Genomic DNA, 14,134 nt, shown 5'->3' on the forward strand with positions numbered 1-14,134 from the left:
AGTATTAGCACTCAATCTAATTACTTTCACTTGATTTGCATTTACTCTGTTTGCAACCTAGCTATTTACCTTCAAATGGTGCAATGGCTTAGATGTTATTGAGGTGATACTAGAGAATAAACAAATTTTGGGTGAAAGAATAAACTTAAACTGTGTAGTTACAGTGATAGTATTTTGACACAGAGAAAATATATTTAGATACTAAAAGATGGGTAGAAATTGTTTAGTTATAGTAACTCTTTTCTGAAAGCATATATGCGCAAGGACTATGTAAGAAATCTAGTTATAGTAATTATTCGTGACAGAAGGAACGGAAATATAGTTATACACAGAACTTGTGTAAACAAAAGATTGTACAATTAATGAAATTTTGTTCTAATAGGAAGGAAGATTATGTAAGTGAATCAAGATTTTAATAATATATGCATAAAGAATGTGTAAAATCATTTCTTTACTGAAAATCGACTTCTGAATAAATAAAGATGGGATAGAAATTATGCATAATAGATTTGATAGAAATTATGCATAAATGAGTAACCATGGAAGCTTTCAATCAAAAAAAGGAAATGACCAATTATTAAAACTCCCAGTTTGTTAACATTTCCAGTTCATGAAAGAACTCTTCCATTATCTAGGTAAGGGTTAGCAAATTGGAAATAGGTATCCAATCCAGGAACGGCTAGTGGATTGTAGCTAAGCTTACAGATTAGCAATGAAAAATACGTTGAATTGAACTAAGAAAAACAACTCAAGCAAATTGTAAAAAGATTGTAGCTAAGTTTATAGATTAGCAGTGAAAAATACGTTGCATTGAACTAAGAAAAACAACTCAAGCAAATTGTAGAAATATTCAGTTCCGTTGCCGGAGCTTCAAGAAAACCTAGGGGTTTGGTATCGCCCAACAGTAGGAGTAAACTTCGGTTTTCTGACCAGATTTATTTTTTCAGTCGGTCCTGTTTGGACACCAAGGAATGTCGTTTTCTGGGTAAAAGACGGTCTAGTACTTAGTAGAAAGTTTAAAGAACGAGCAACAGTGTATTCTAGCCATCCAGAACTAATTAAACCAACTAAACGAAAGACATTGTTAAGTATTGTACAACAAATTTATATTTGAAACAAAACAACTCGAATCATTGCCAAACATTGATAAATAAGTGCAATTAAAAACATTCATACAATTTATTTGTACGTATTGAGTCCACCATTAAGAGACAACCGTAAGACAACTAGGTGGAAACACCAACCCTTAAATAAGAAAAACCTTCAACAAGAAAGTAACAGAAATATAGTTAGTTAGTTAGTTTGTTTGTTATTTTTTTTGTTTTTGTTTTTGTTTTTGTTTTTTTGTTTTTCTTTTTTTCTTTCTTTTTCTAAAAAGGGAAAATCGCTTAATACAACAAAGGGTTCGTACCGATATCTAATCGTAAGAAGAAATTCCTTAACAGAACGCCTAGAAAACAGAATAGAGCAGAGCGATACATTCATTAGGCACAGGCAGAAGACCAGCCAACCTTAAGGAGAGGCATCCATACCATTCCGCCCTCCCATGAGGTAGCATAGGCCCTCTCATTGCTGGGTATTCTGGATCTAGGCGAATGCATCCAAAACCCCGAAAGACAAAGGTTGCCCTGCACCACAAATGTTGTGGTAGTTTAAACATCCAAATAAAGTGTAGAACATTCGAAGAAGTAAAAAAAAACTTAGGACTCAATCATCTTACCTTTCGAAAGTTGAATGTGTTTTCCTTGGCGCCAGAGGTGTTGGATGTCGCAACAGACACAATACCTACAAACAAGGATAAGAAGCCACATATTAGTTAAGTAACCAATTAAAAGTATGAGGTGCATGGAAAATTTAACCTGAGCAGAAAAATGTAAGCCACCGTAACAATAATTTCTCACCTGCGCCGGAGAGCAACATAGGGTTGCAACAACAATTGAGCCGGAGGAGCAAAGCCAGTCGCTAGAATGAAACCCCAATGGAGTTAGGGTTTTGAAGAGCGATATTTCGGAGGCATCTCCGAGTGAAATGACCAAACGAAGAGGGCAGGCCATCAGGCAGTTAGCCATAACTCCTTGGCTCATGGTGGACCATCGGATCACGCCTCTTAGATCAACGGTGCTGGGAGAGACCACATGGCAACCGGAAGAGTGAACGCCTGGCAGCTAGTGGCATTACATTGTAGAACAACTGGGTAAATTGTATAGAACTTAAATGTATGACATGAATGTACAATTCATAGAATGAAGAGAGGTCACCAACCTGAGGCAATTAACTTAGCGTATACACAAAACATGTTAAGATTTAAATAAAATGTGCCTATAGCAACTAATGTATGGGTATGGTGAATTCAACGCGAATCTTCATCAAAATAACACTTGATCCATAGTATTGTAACCATATTATGTATCCATCATTACTCTATTTATTGATATGGGATTTCTACTAATGTGAATATGAAGTTATCATAGGTCATTAGTAATTTTTTTTTGTTTACATGTGATTGTAATGATATATGTTACAATTGGTATCAGAGCCCTCAGGGTACTACACTGAGGCCTGAGTGGATGAGCATAGAATAACAAACAATTATGGTGCACAGAGAAGTAGCAAACACAACATGAGACAAGGAGTAGGATCCAACCCCTTAGTGGAACTGCGGGACATAACCTAGAGGTGTGGGTACAACTGGGTGAAGCAAATCCGAGTATAAATGTTGTGTCATTAGAAACAGTCCAACAATTACGAGAAGAAATGTAGAATTTGCGAGATGATAATGAAAGATTATGTTTGGAGCAAGAAAAGATTATGAAAACTCTTTTAGATAGGAAAAATCAGAGGAATCCAAACCCTAGCCAAGATGAAGAAAACAAGACTGAGTTAGATACAATGTGTCTTGGTCTAGGAAACACTAGCTGGGAGAGCATTTACAATCTGATAGAAGCAGAGAAGCCCGAGGAATTATCAGAGGAAGCCACAGCTGACTCAACTAACAAATCGGAAGGAAATCTTAAAGAATTGGCATGTTCCTATCTTCACAGGATAGCAGCATGAGCTAAAATCCTGCCATATACTGATGTAGTAAGTTGGGTGGTGGAGAAAATTCCAGTTTCGGATAGAACCTTTTGCACAACTGATGGGAGGATATTTGGCTCATTTTAGCTTGAGAATCTCATGAAAATGTACCACTTACCTCAACCTGAGAAGCGATACAAAAAGGCGTTCTTGGAAGCATTTGCAAAGGAAAACGACTCAGAGTCGGCCCCGATAAGGCAATAAAAGCATTTCCCAGAAAAGCACAAGGACGAGTCATCGTGTAAGTACTCTGTTGACTCATTGGCTTCCCCTTATTGTTATGCTAGGGCTATGATATGTAGGTGTGGGGAATACATGATTCTGCTAAATTCACCATCGAAATGGTCCCCCTAATGGAAGCTGCAATCAATGGTTATGTGATGGATTGGGAAAATATTTTGTTCGATAAACTAGCCACAACAATTTTAGAATACAGGACAAATGCACATAAAACTTCCAGGACCATTCCCCCTTTCTATTATAGTGCGTATATTATGGATACTATTTTCTTTAATTCTAAATATCCAATACTCGGGTGGAAGTGGACTGCTCAGAATTCAAACCCAATTCATATTTATCATCAGCGGTTATGGAAGGTGCATTACAAGAATCACTTGTATAAAATTTGCAATGGTTTTATTCTCTCTGTATATTATTCTATGTTTAATAAACCTACCCCAAGGATATCCCCGGAAGTAGAAATTGATTTGACAGCAGTAGGCAGTTGGTTTGGTGAGGAGAAATTTACTTATATAAGTCTTTTTGGTAGCCTTACTAAACCCCATGTTCTTCCCCTGTATGTGCCTGATAAATTGTTAGCTCGGGAATTGGCTTATCAAATAACAGTGGAAGGGACATCCAGAACCCTTAAGGATTCAAAGAAGCACATGTGGCCAATCCTCCTTTTACGGTGCAACATTTTCACTCTGCATGACTACAAGCATGCAAAGAAGGAGACAGAAAAGATGCTAATGCTGAATCTGGCCACAATTCCTAACAGGCCATATGATCCAAGACAAGTTGCTTATAATGTTACTTCTCAAGCCAAACTTGCTAAGTTTGATCATAAAGCCGATGAATTCGATGACTTATTTTCCTCAGTTGAATCATTATTTCAAGTTAAAACATTGGCCTTGGTGAGGTATCAAGATGAAGGGCTAGAAACGTTTAATAGGCTTAGAGACCAGAGGTTGCAAACTCTGCCTTTAGACCTATTAGCCACAACCCCGACAGTCCAGTCAAGCAAAACTGAACAACAAGTTGTTGATAAAGCTCCTGCAGTGGAAAAAATTCCTGAGAAAGAAAAAACACCAGAGCAGGAGCAAGAACAAGAAAAGGGCAGTGAACTTATTGATTCAAATATTCACATTGATCCCAAATTACTCAAATAATGGCAATAGTTTGACTCAATTATCAGCAATATTGAGAGCTTGCAGGAATTTAGCACACATGAAGTAACAGCTGGACAGAAGACAACAACTAATACAGTTCCAACTTAAGGAACTGGCGGCCCACCCATGACTCAAAAGGATGTTGAAACGATTCGAGAGAGCCCTTCCGATGAGATTGTTCTGCATGTAGAAGAAATACCACCCTTAGATGTCTTCTACATCCCTAAGCATAGGGTTGTAATAAAGAGACAAAGGAAAAAGAGAAAACTTGATCAACCTTCTCTTTTACCTACTCAGATGGAGATAACTAATGTAGTATGGAAAGAGGAAGTGAACCCTTCCGAAGACGTTACTAAACTCTCTCAGTATGCTGGAGCATACATAACAGCTACTATGGACAAGGCATCAGAAGTCAGCAATTTGCTTAAAGAAAATGATCAAACAATTGTTTCACTGGAGACACAAGTACATGAAAAGAAACAGAGGATAGAACAGTTGGAGCAGCAGTTGGTAGGTCAATCAACCAATTAAACGAGCAATTGCTCAAAGAGAAACAGAGAATAGATCAACATGCAGTTTAGAAACAAAAAGAACTATCTCAAACATTGAACAAGCTGAAGACAATGAATGAACAGTTGAGCAAAACAGAAGATGAACAAATCACTCAACTGTCACTGTAAATAGAAAGGTTCAAAGAATTTCCTTAAGTAGGAGAATTCAAATAAGAAGCTCTCCAGATTACTAAAGCATTATCTAATCAATTGAACTTGCCGTGTCATAATATCTCTCTTGCTCAACCCCTATGTGAAATTAACTCATCTATGATTGATAAGTCAGTCGATGCAAGACAGAAATTAGAGCAAGCAGATGAAACATTAACAGAGTTTCTCTCTTGGCAAGAAACTAGGGAAGGACAAGCAGCAAATCTTTCCCAAATTCTGGAATCACATAAGGAAATCCTATTCCTAGAATGGAAATCTCAACTGATGAAAGCAGAGGGCGATTTCAAGATGCAGATTGGCGACTAGTAATCTGATTGAATTAATTAATGACACCCTCTATTTGTCAAATTTAATTTCAGAATGCACTCCAGGGAAATTGCCACCAGTCAAAGAATTGGAGCAGACATGGAAACAGGAGTTGGAAAAGAGGGAGAAATTAATCGCGAGCATTCAAACTTTAACATGGGAGACCTTTTGGTTCTTCCTTGTTAAACCACATAGTCAAAAGACAATGATGAAATGCCTAACTGATGCAATCAGTTACATGATTCCTGAAATTATTGACGCCACATATACTGCCCAAATACATTCACGTATGAGTCACCCTCTAGAACTGCAACCGATGCTCGCCATATGCCAGCTCAAGCCAAAGGATAGTTAGCTGAAACAATGAACCATTCTTACCGACTGTAAGCATGTCTATTTCGGGAAGATTTTCATATATTTATGATTTGGTTATACCAGCTCACAACATTTTTATTTCATAGTTAGTTAGTTTAGAAAGTATTTATAGACCCTTTCATGTTTTTAAAAAGGGTCGTAAGATTTTGTATTAAGACTTGGATCGGGAGTTGCACTACTATGCTTCTGATATATATATATATATATATATATATATATATATATATATATATATATATAACTGGACCTAGATTCTGAGTTTTAATGAAGAGTACTTTTATGGGATATGCACTATTGCTTTTCGTAAGAGTATTTCCAAGTTGAAAGGCTGAATTTGAATGCGATTGATATCGGAGGAGATTCAAATTACATATGGTACTATTATCTATGTCTTTGCTTAATTATTTTATATGAATCAACGTTCATTCATTTTTCTATCATTGATATATGTATGTGCTTTCAAAGCAGTGCTTTGGCTTATCACTATTGAATGTTTAAGGGTTGTTACTTTTCCATTTATATTTATGTCAATGGTATATAAAGAATAGTGTAATAATGTTTTAATTATTATTTTGTTCAACTACTTGAACAAAGTAATTATCATATGAATGAATATTTTTGTTTAAAAGTAGAGTCATCTACATGCCTACTTTTCAATAAGAACCATTAAGAATTACGCTAAGTCAGAGATTTTTCGGGATAGATTAGTTATTCATATTGTTGCACTTTTAGAATAAATCATCCATTATTCCCATTAGAAATTAGAAAACCAATCACTTATCCATCATATTTAAAAATCATTGGGAAACTGGTCCCATTATATCCAGTCGGAGCCTCCACACCAAACGGAAAAGGAGCTACCTTTAAGGTTCGGACCGGGTGGTTTTCCTCAATGTCGATGCAATGATTTTCGAGGCATCAACAGAAGCAAATCAAGTTGAGTCAAGTGCGATTGATGAAGTTTTATCTACTAAATTAGGTATGGTAGATAAATCTTTGTCTGTTTGCAATGTTTCACATCATTACGAAAAATTGGTTGCTAGATTCTGGTGCTTTTCATCACATGATTCCGCACAGAAATTGGTTCACTTCATATCAAGTTGTGAATTGTAGTTTTGTGTTTATGGGTAAAAATATATTTTGTCAAACTATTGGGATGGGAAATGTCAGAATTAAAATATATGATTATACAGTTGGAACATTGACCGATGTTAGACATATTCTTGAGTTGAGAAAGAATTTGATTTCTTTAGGAGTATTGGACTCGGAAGGTTACATGTTTACAGGTAAAGGTGGAGTGCTGAAAGTTTCAAAGGGTGCTCAAAGGGTGAGTCTGGTAGCAAAACGGTATTATCAGGTAGAAGTATTGACTTTCATGAGATTCTTTCACTAGTTGTAAAACTTGGTTCTATTTGTATTGTGTTAGCACTAACTGCATTACTTGATCTTGAGTTAGAGAAGTTATCTATTAAAACAAATTTTCTTCACGAAGATTTGGATGAAGATATTTATATGGAATAACCAAAAGGTTTTATATAAGGACGAACATAAGATTAGTTTTCAAGCTTAGGAAATCATTGTATCATCATTTGTAAGACTATGTGCAAAGGAGAATTATGTTGCTATAGTACATTCCAATTGAGGAGCAAGATGCTGACATTTTAACAAAGACATTGTCAAGAGGTAAATTTGAATTCCATATGTGCAGGATAAGGGTGGTGAAAAATCCATTTCTTCATAAGAGGGAGTGTTAGAAAATGTAGCAAGAAAGGATCAATTTGACTTTAGCCTTAGTCAAATTGAGTAAATCGAATTTTCACATCAACATGACAACTTGGAGGTAGTTAACTAGCGTGAAATGACTCTTGTCAGTTAGTTACATCAACAAATTAGAGTTAGTGGGCTTGGAGTTCAGTCATAAATTCATATAAAATGTAGAGTAACAAAGATGAAAAACAAATAACTATTGTTAAATTTTTACATCATACACAATATAAATTTGAAATTCATATCTTAATGAATCCACTGTCAAATTTTCATTTCAAATTCCAAAGTATGATCGACTATCAACCACCACATACCATATTAGAAATAACGCATAGCCCACTCAAATGATCCTTAATATATGAGTGTATTAGTCGTTACCTTTCCTTTCAAGGCATACAATATTGAGAAGAGATCTAATCTCTCATACAAAGTCAGTGTGAAAAATTATATGACCTATAATTTCATGTCAGACAACCTTAATAGGTGATCTAACCACCCATACAATATCTTAGAGCATATTTACATGTCAGTTGTTGAACCACGTTCATATGATTTTAAGTGGACAATACGTCATGTGAGATGTCAAAATCTAGGTCCACTTGAAATTTGTACAATGTTCTTTATAATGGTAGTGTGGGGTGGTACTTATTGTTTTTTTCGTGTATATCCGTATCTTTTGTATATGCACAACTTTTGTATATGTGTATCTTTCGTATATGTGCATATCTTCTATATATGCACATATTTTTCGTATATCTACAACTTCTGTATATGTGAATCTTCCATATATGTGCATATATTCCATATATGTGCAACTTCCATACATACAAAAGCTATGCATATACAGAAGATATGCGCATATAAGGAAGTTGCGCATATAAGGAAGATATGCATATACAGAAGATGTGTATATATACGAAACATATGCATATATACAAAAGTTGTGCATATATGCATATATTTCGTATATGTGCATATCTTCCATATATGTGCAGCTTCCGTTTATGTGTATATTTCGTATATGCACACATCTTCTATATATGAGCAACTTTCGTATATGCACATCTTCCGTATATGCGTAGCACTTCTGTATATGCACATATCTTTTTTATATGAGTAACTTTTGTATATGTGCATCTACTGTATATGCACAACTTCCTGATATGCACATATACGAAAGAAGCACATATACGGAAGTTGTGCATATACAAAAAACATGTGCACATATGAAAGATTTGCATACACGGAAGTCACACAACTTCTATATATGCACATCTTATGTATCACATATCTTCTGTATATGCATATGGTACCACCCGCCACTGGAGAAATGCCGAGGTGTCGTTCAATCCTCTCCATTCTCTAGTCTAGGATGCCCATACGGTTCTCGTGTCAGTCCAACATAGTTTATCCCAATAAAAACCTAATATTCCAGTAAAGATGTACAATATGCATGTATTGGTTGAATCGTCTAATTGTGTGTCCTATATATGGGATCCAATAAGCCCATTCTATTAGAATCTCAGTGTCTGAGAGAGTAGTCCTATGAGAGGATGCTTCTCCATAATATCAAGAGAGTTCTTGCTAAACATTGTCCGGTAATCTCCCAGTAGTGAGATGCAAATATAAAAACATACCTTCTAGAAAAAATTTCACAACAATAGATATCCAACATCTACATTACTTTGGGCGATCCATTTTTTATTATGTGATTTCAGATATTTATATTGAAGTGTCTAACACACAAGCTTTTAAGAATTTGTACTAGTATGTAACGAATTAATTCTTGTTCCAGTGATTCACCCCTTTGTTGTTATTATCGAAATTTAAATTTTTTGTTGAAATTGATTCAATACACCATAGGGAAGGTTACATTAAAGAAAATAGTGTCTCCATCTTTCGCTATTATATCTATAGAATAATCACAATGTATACTAATTTTCTTAGAAGATTTCCTCTTGAAAGTCTTTGAAAGTTTTGCAACACATACAATATTTACATGAATTTTTATTAATGTAAGTTATAATGTATGAAATTTAAATGTATTTATTTATTTTTATAGATGTTAATTTAAAATATGATATATATATATATATATATATATATATATACAACCACATTTATATGTCATAAAATATGTTGTAAACAAAAATGAAAAATATAACTACTTTGATATTGGGAAAAACATCCAAAGATAGAAGGGAGACCATAGTAACCATAGACCTCACACACAATGTAAATATTGAACTCTACAAAGTAAGAAGGGGGCCGTGAATCCAGTACAACACCAGTTTAGTTTGTAACATCTCAAGTGGAAAATTTTTCCTCCTTTACTCTTAGGAAACTCAATACCATTATTAACATAATGCCCCTTTCCCCAACGACCATTTTCTCCACCTTGGAGGATTACTGTCTTTCACAACTTCGCTTCATTCTAAATATACACAACCAAGTACAACCTTAAACATTTTCTCTTCCATCTTAATATTATTTTAACACTATATACGGAGCATTCCTCTCCATCATTCTTTTTTTGTAGACAGACTAAGAATTGCAATTACGTATGGTTTTGGTGATGATGACCAAGTGTTATCAAGTAAGGGTTAGAAAAGCTACACATTAGAGCTATCCAGTCCCCATTGTACAACCAATCTTGTTAAAACAAAGCTTCTAGTATATTATATTTCAAGGGTAAATCCTATGAAAGAATCAACATATTGTCATTGTCTTTAAACTATCTTAAAGTAAGACATTTATATTTCCTATACTCAAATATTGTACGATTCACCTAAGGCATTCTTCCCTTATAAATATGTTTTGGTGTTAGAATATTTATAAATATGGATATACTAAATTTTTAATTATGTTTAATGGTTTAAACCTTTGAGGAAAATGTCTTATACTTTTTTCAATAGGAACTAAATTTTGTGGAGAATAGGTAGAATCAATTAGATATGTTTATATTACACCAGATACAACTATTTCATCAATTCTATACACCAGATGTGACTACTTCATAAATGCACAAACATGTTAGTTACAACATGTCCATTGATACTTTAACTAATGCAACTTGGGAAACCAATTTTTCACCAAGCTACTTGAGCTAAGACATTTCAAGCTTTCATCCTCTCTTTGGGGGTGTAACCACAAGTTCAACAAGTCAAGGTGTCCCATGGGTCTAGGGAAGCCTCATTGGAATTTAACCTTGCCCAATGGTGAAAAACTCATATCTTTCCACCATTTGGTCCAACAAATTTGGCAATTTTGAAAAGGAGGATATGGGGGGTGGGAATTGATCCATTTGTGTGTGCCTGGTCATGAAACCATTTAATATGGTCTCTTTGGGTGCAACCATAGGTTAGACCAAGGTGTCCCCTATGGCTCAATGGAATCCCTCATGGGAACTGAATCTTTCTCAATGGTGAAAGAATAGTTTGATGTCATGAACCATTAGAAAATAACTCAACCTTCTTATAGTTGATGTTGTGTTATTTTAAGACTTTTTTATTATTTTCTCAGAGGATTCTAAATTCACAAGAAATTGTTCTAGTTTGCTAGGATGCTTATGCACTAGTCACCTAAAACCCTCATAAAATAATGTAACTCCTCCAAATATAAATCATTCATACCACAAAGCATTCTAGATTCATATAGGATTTTTCAATTTTTTCTAGTATCAATTATTAAATAATTCTTCCAAAACAATAATGCTGATTTACTTGTCCCAAGTGATATTTGTCATACTTAATTCCATATTATAGTAGAAGAAAAGATTATGACAACAAGATTATTGATAAATCCTTCACTGTATTTTCATAAGAATCATTTCCCTTACCCATGCCAACCTCCGCTTTTTTCGTTGTTCCATGTTACAAAAGCAAATGAAAGAAAACATTTTTCTTTTACAAGAGATTTCTACTTTCCACCATTACACCATGTCCCTCCTTCCTAGTAATATTTATTTATTTATTTATTTTTGTTGAACATTTAGGTTTCCTTATAAATTTTAACCATTTTGTTGTCTTTGGTGTGTAGTAAACTTATTCTCTATGGTGCAATAAATTAGCACATCCTCTCCATTTTACTACATTCTATTGTTGCAACTCCAAGGTATCTAATCGTTTCCACTATTCAGACAAATTATTTCTCCTAGTACTAAATTTTTTCCTTGGGAAAAATCTCCCTTTTACTAGAAAGAGAGATGAAAACAATTTTTCTAAATTAAGTGTAGCAACTAGAAGAAGGCCCAAAAGTTTCTTTTTTGATAAAATATATTATGTTCTTATTAGAGCACACATAAACTATTTATAATTATAGATATTTTTTATTTTAGTTTCCATACATTCCAATACTAAAAACAAAAGTAAAAAGTTAATTAAAACTAAAAAATGGGAAGTGGGTAATACATATGAGAGTGCCTTTAAGTTATTGATCACTATTAATATATCCCTCCATATTGTGAATTTCTTCTTGTAGGAAATCTTCAGTGAGTCATATAATTGATTATATAGTGAGTCATATAATTGATTATATAGCAAGATCTGGAGGAGACTATCTACATTTTTGTTTAAGGATGATTTAACAAGTAGAAAGAGTATCTTAAACTCACTAGAATTATTAGAACCTTTGTCAATGTCTTATTTGTTGTAAATTATAAAATCATGGTTGGTACAATGAAAATACATCCTTTTTCATTATCTCCAATTCCTTAAGCCTTTTATGTATAATAATTTTGGCTTCGAATAGGAAACAATGAAAGAAAACTAATACTTATGGCGCCAACTAAAATGTAAACATATATTGATTTTCATAAAGGTAAGCATTCTTAGCATGCCATATCCCCATGTTATGAGATATGGAACCATTGCAGGCCTCTTTAAGTTCCCTCTATCTAACCACTTTTTGAATTCATCCTCTATGACTTCCTTTGTCCACAAATCCAAGAGAGTTAGTGATATATCAACTTATTTCAATAAATACACAAAAAATGGGCCCATCAAGAATAAGGGATTATTTTTTTGACCATGAGATTTACACAAAAGCACCAATTAAGACAAAGTATTTTTAGCTTTTATAACCCGTCGATCAACACCGACTATATAAATAGAATACACTTGAGAGTTATTTAAACTTTAATAATTTAGGCAATCTCAACCTTTCCTCCCTCAAGCTAGGTGTTTTCTTGTACACGCCACAAAGATTGATATAGTAGTTCCTCTATCATTTCTTTAAACCCAAATTAATTCACTAGGACATTTATTCACCTAACTGGATATTACTTGCTACCTATTCAAATTTAATGAGCATTCATCTAACCCTACTACCAAATATTCATGCATTTTAGATTGTCCAAATCATTTAGAGTACCTAATCCTAGCTCGTTAAGGTTTAGAATGACGTTGTGAGGTATGAAGTTGGACTAATATGGGTAAATATGGCATTCGATGATGCTAGAATAACTAAGATAAATATGGAATTAGTCCCTACCCTCACCTATGTCCTATTGCCAACCCTCCACAACAAATGGTATCTGAGGACAAGAAAACTAATTGTGAGAATTTTCCATTTATTGGAAACATTTTAAATTCTCTTCCTTCCATTTAGAATCCAATACGAAAGAAATAAGATACAAAAGATGCAGATATATAGAAGTTGTGTGAATTATATATATGCACAACTTTCGTATATGTGTAGCTTCCATATATGCACATCCTCTATGTATGCACATGTATTGTATATGCACAACTTTAATATATGTGCATATACGAAAGTTGTGCATACTTTGTATATCCGTAGCTTCCATATATGGAAAAATTCCAAAACTCTGCACTCCACCTCATAACCTCATATTTAAGATAATAGTAGAATATCATACAATGCCATATTCCTTCATTTTCATGGAGTCTTGTAAAAGTTTCCCCTTATATAACACATTTTGAGAAGGAGTTGTTATCATTAGGACAACCAGGATAGTTTCAACATTCTCCTAACTTACAAGGCATTAAGGATGCACATGGTACAAACAGGTTGTCAAAAAAGCAAATAGAGAAACCATATAAATTTGTAAAGAAGACCCAGATGTGATGACTGCCATTAATTCACTTGTTTAATTTTTATCGAAATCAAAAGAAAAAACAAAGAAAATTTCCTTGGATTTGGGCCTTCTTGGTGAAAACGTTGGAGAGGGTAATTTGTATATTTTGCAAATGGTTTTTCTATTTTCTTTTTTGACAGCCTGTTTGTACCATGTGCATCCTTAATGCCTTGTAATATAGGAGAATGTTGAAACTATCCTGGTTGTGGGCCAGTCCTAAAAAAACCTGAATATTTTGTGTCATTTTCAAATTAACGACGAACCTGTCTGCAAGCTTTACATGGAAAGAGTCTGAATATTTTGTGTCTTTACAAAATTAAGGGTGAATGTGTTTGCAAGTTTTAAATGGTACAAATTTGAATATTTTGTGTCATTCCAAAATTAAGAGTGAACTTGCCTGC

The sequence above is a fragment of the Pinus tabuliformis genome, chromosome 7 (genome assembly GCF_031772625.1).
Source record: "Pinus tabuliformis cultivar Carrire ecotype Pingquan chromosome 7, CPIR1, whole genome shotgun sequence".
Classification (NCBI taxonomy): domain Eukaryota; kingdom Viridiplantae; phylum Streptophyta; class Pinopsida; order Pinales; family Pinaceae; genus Pinus; species Pinus tabuliformis.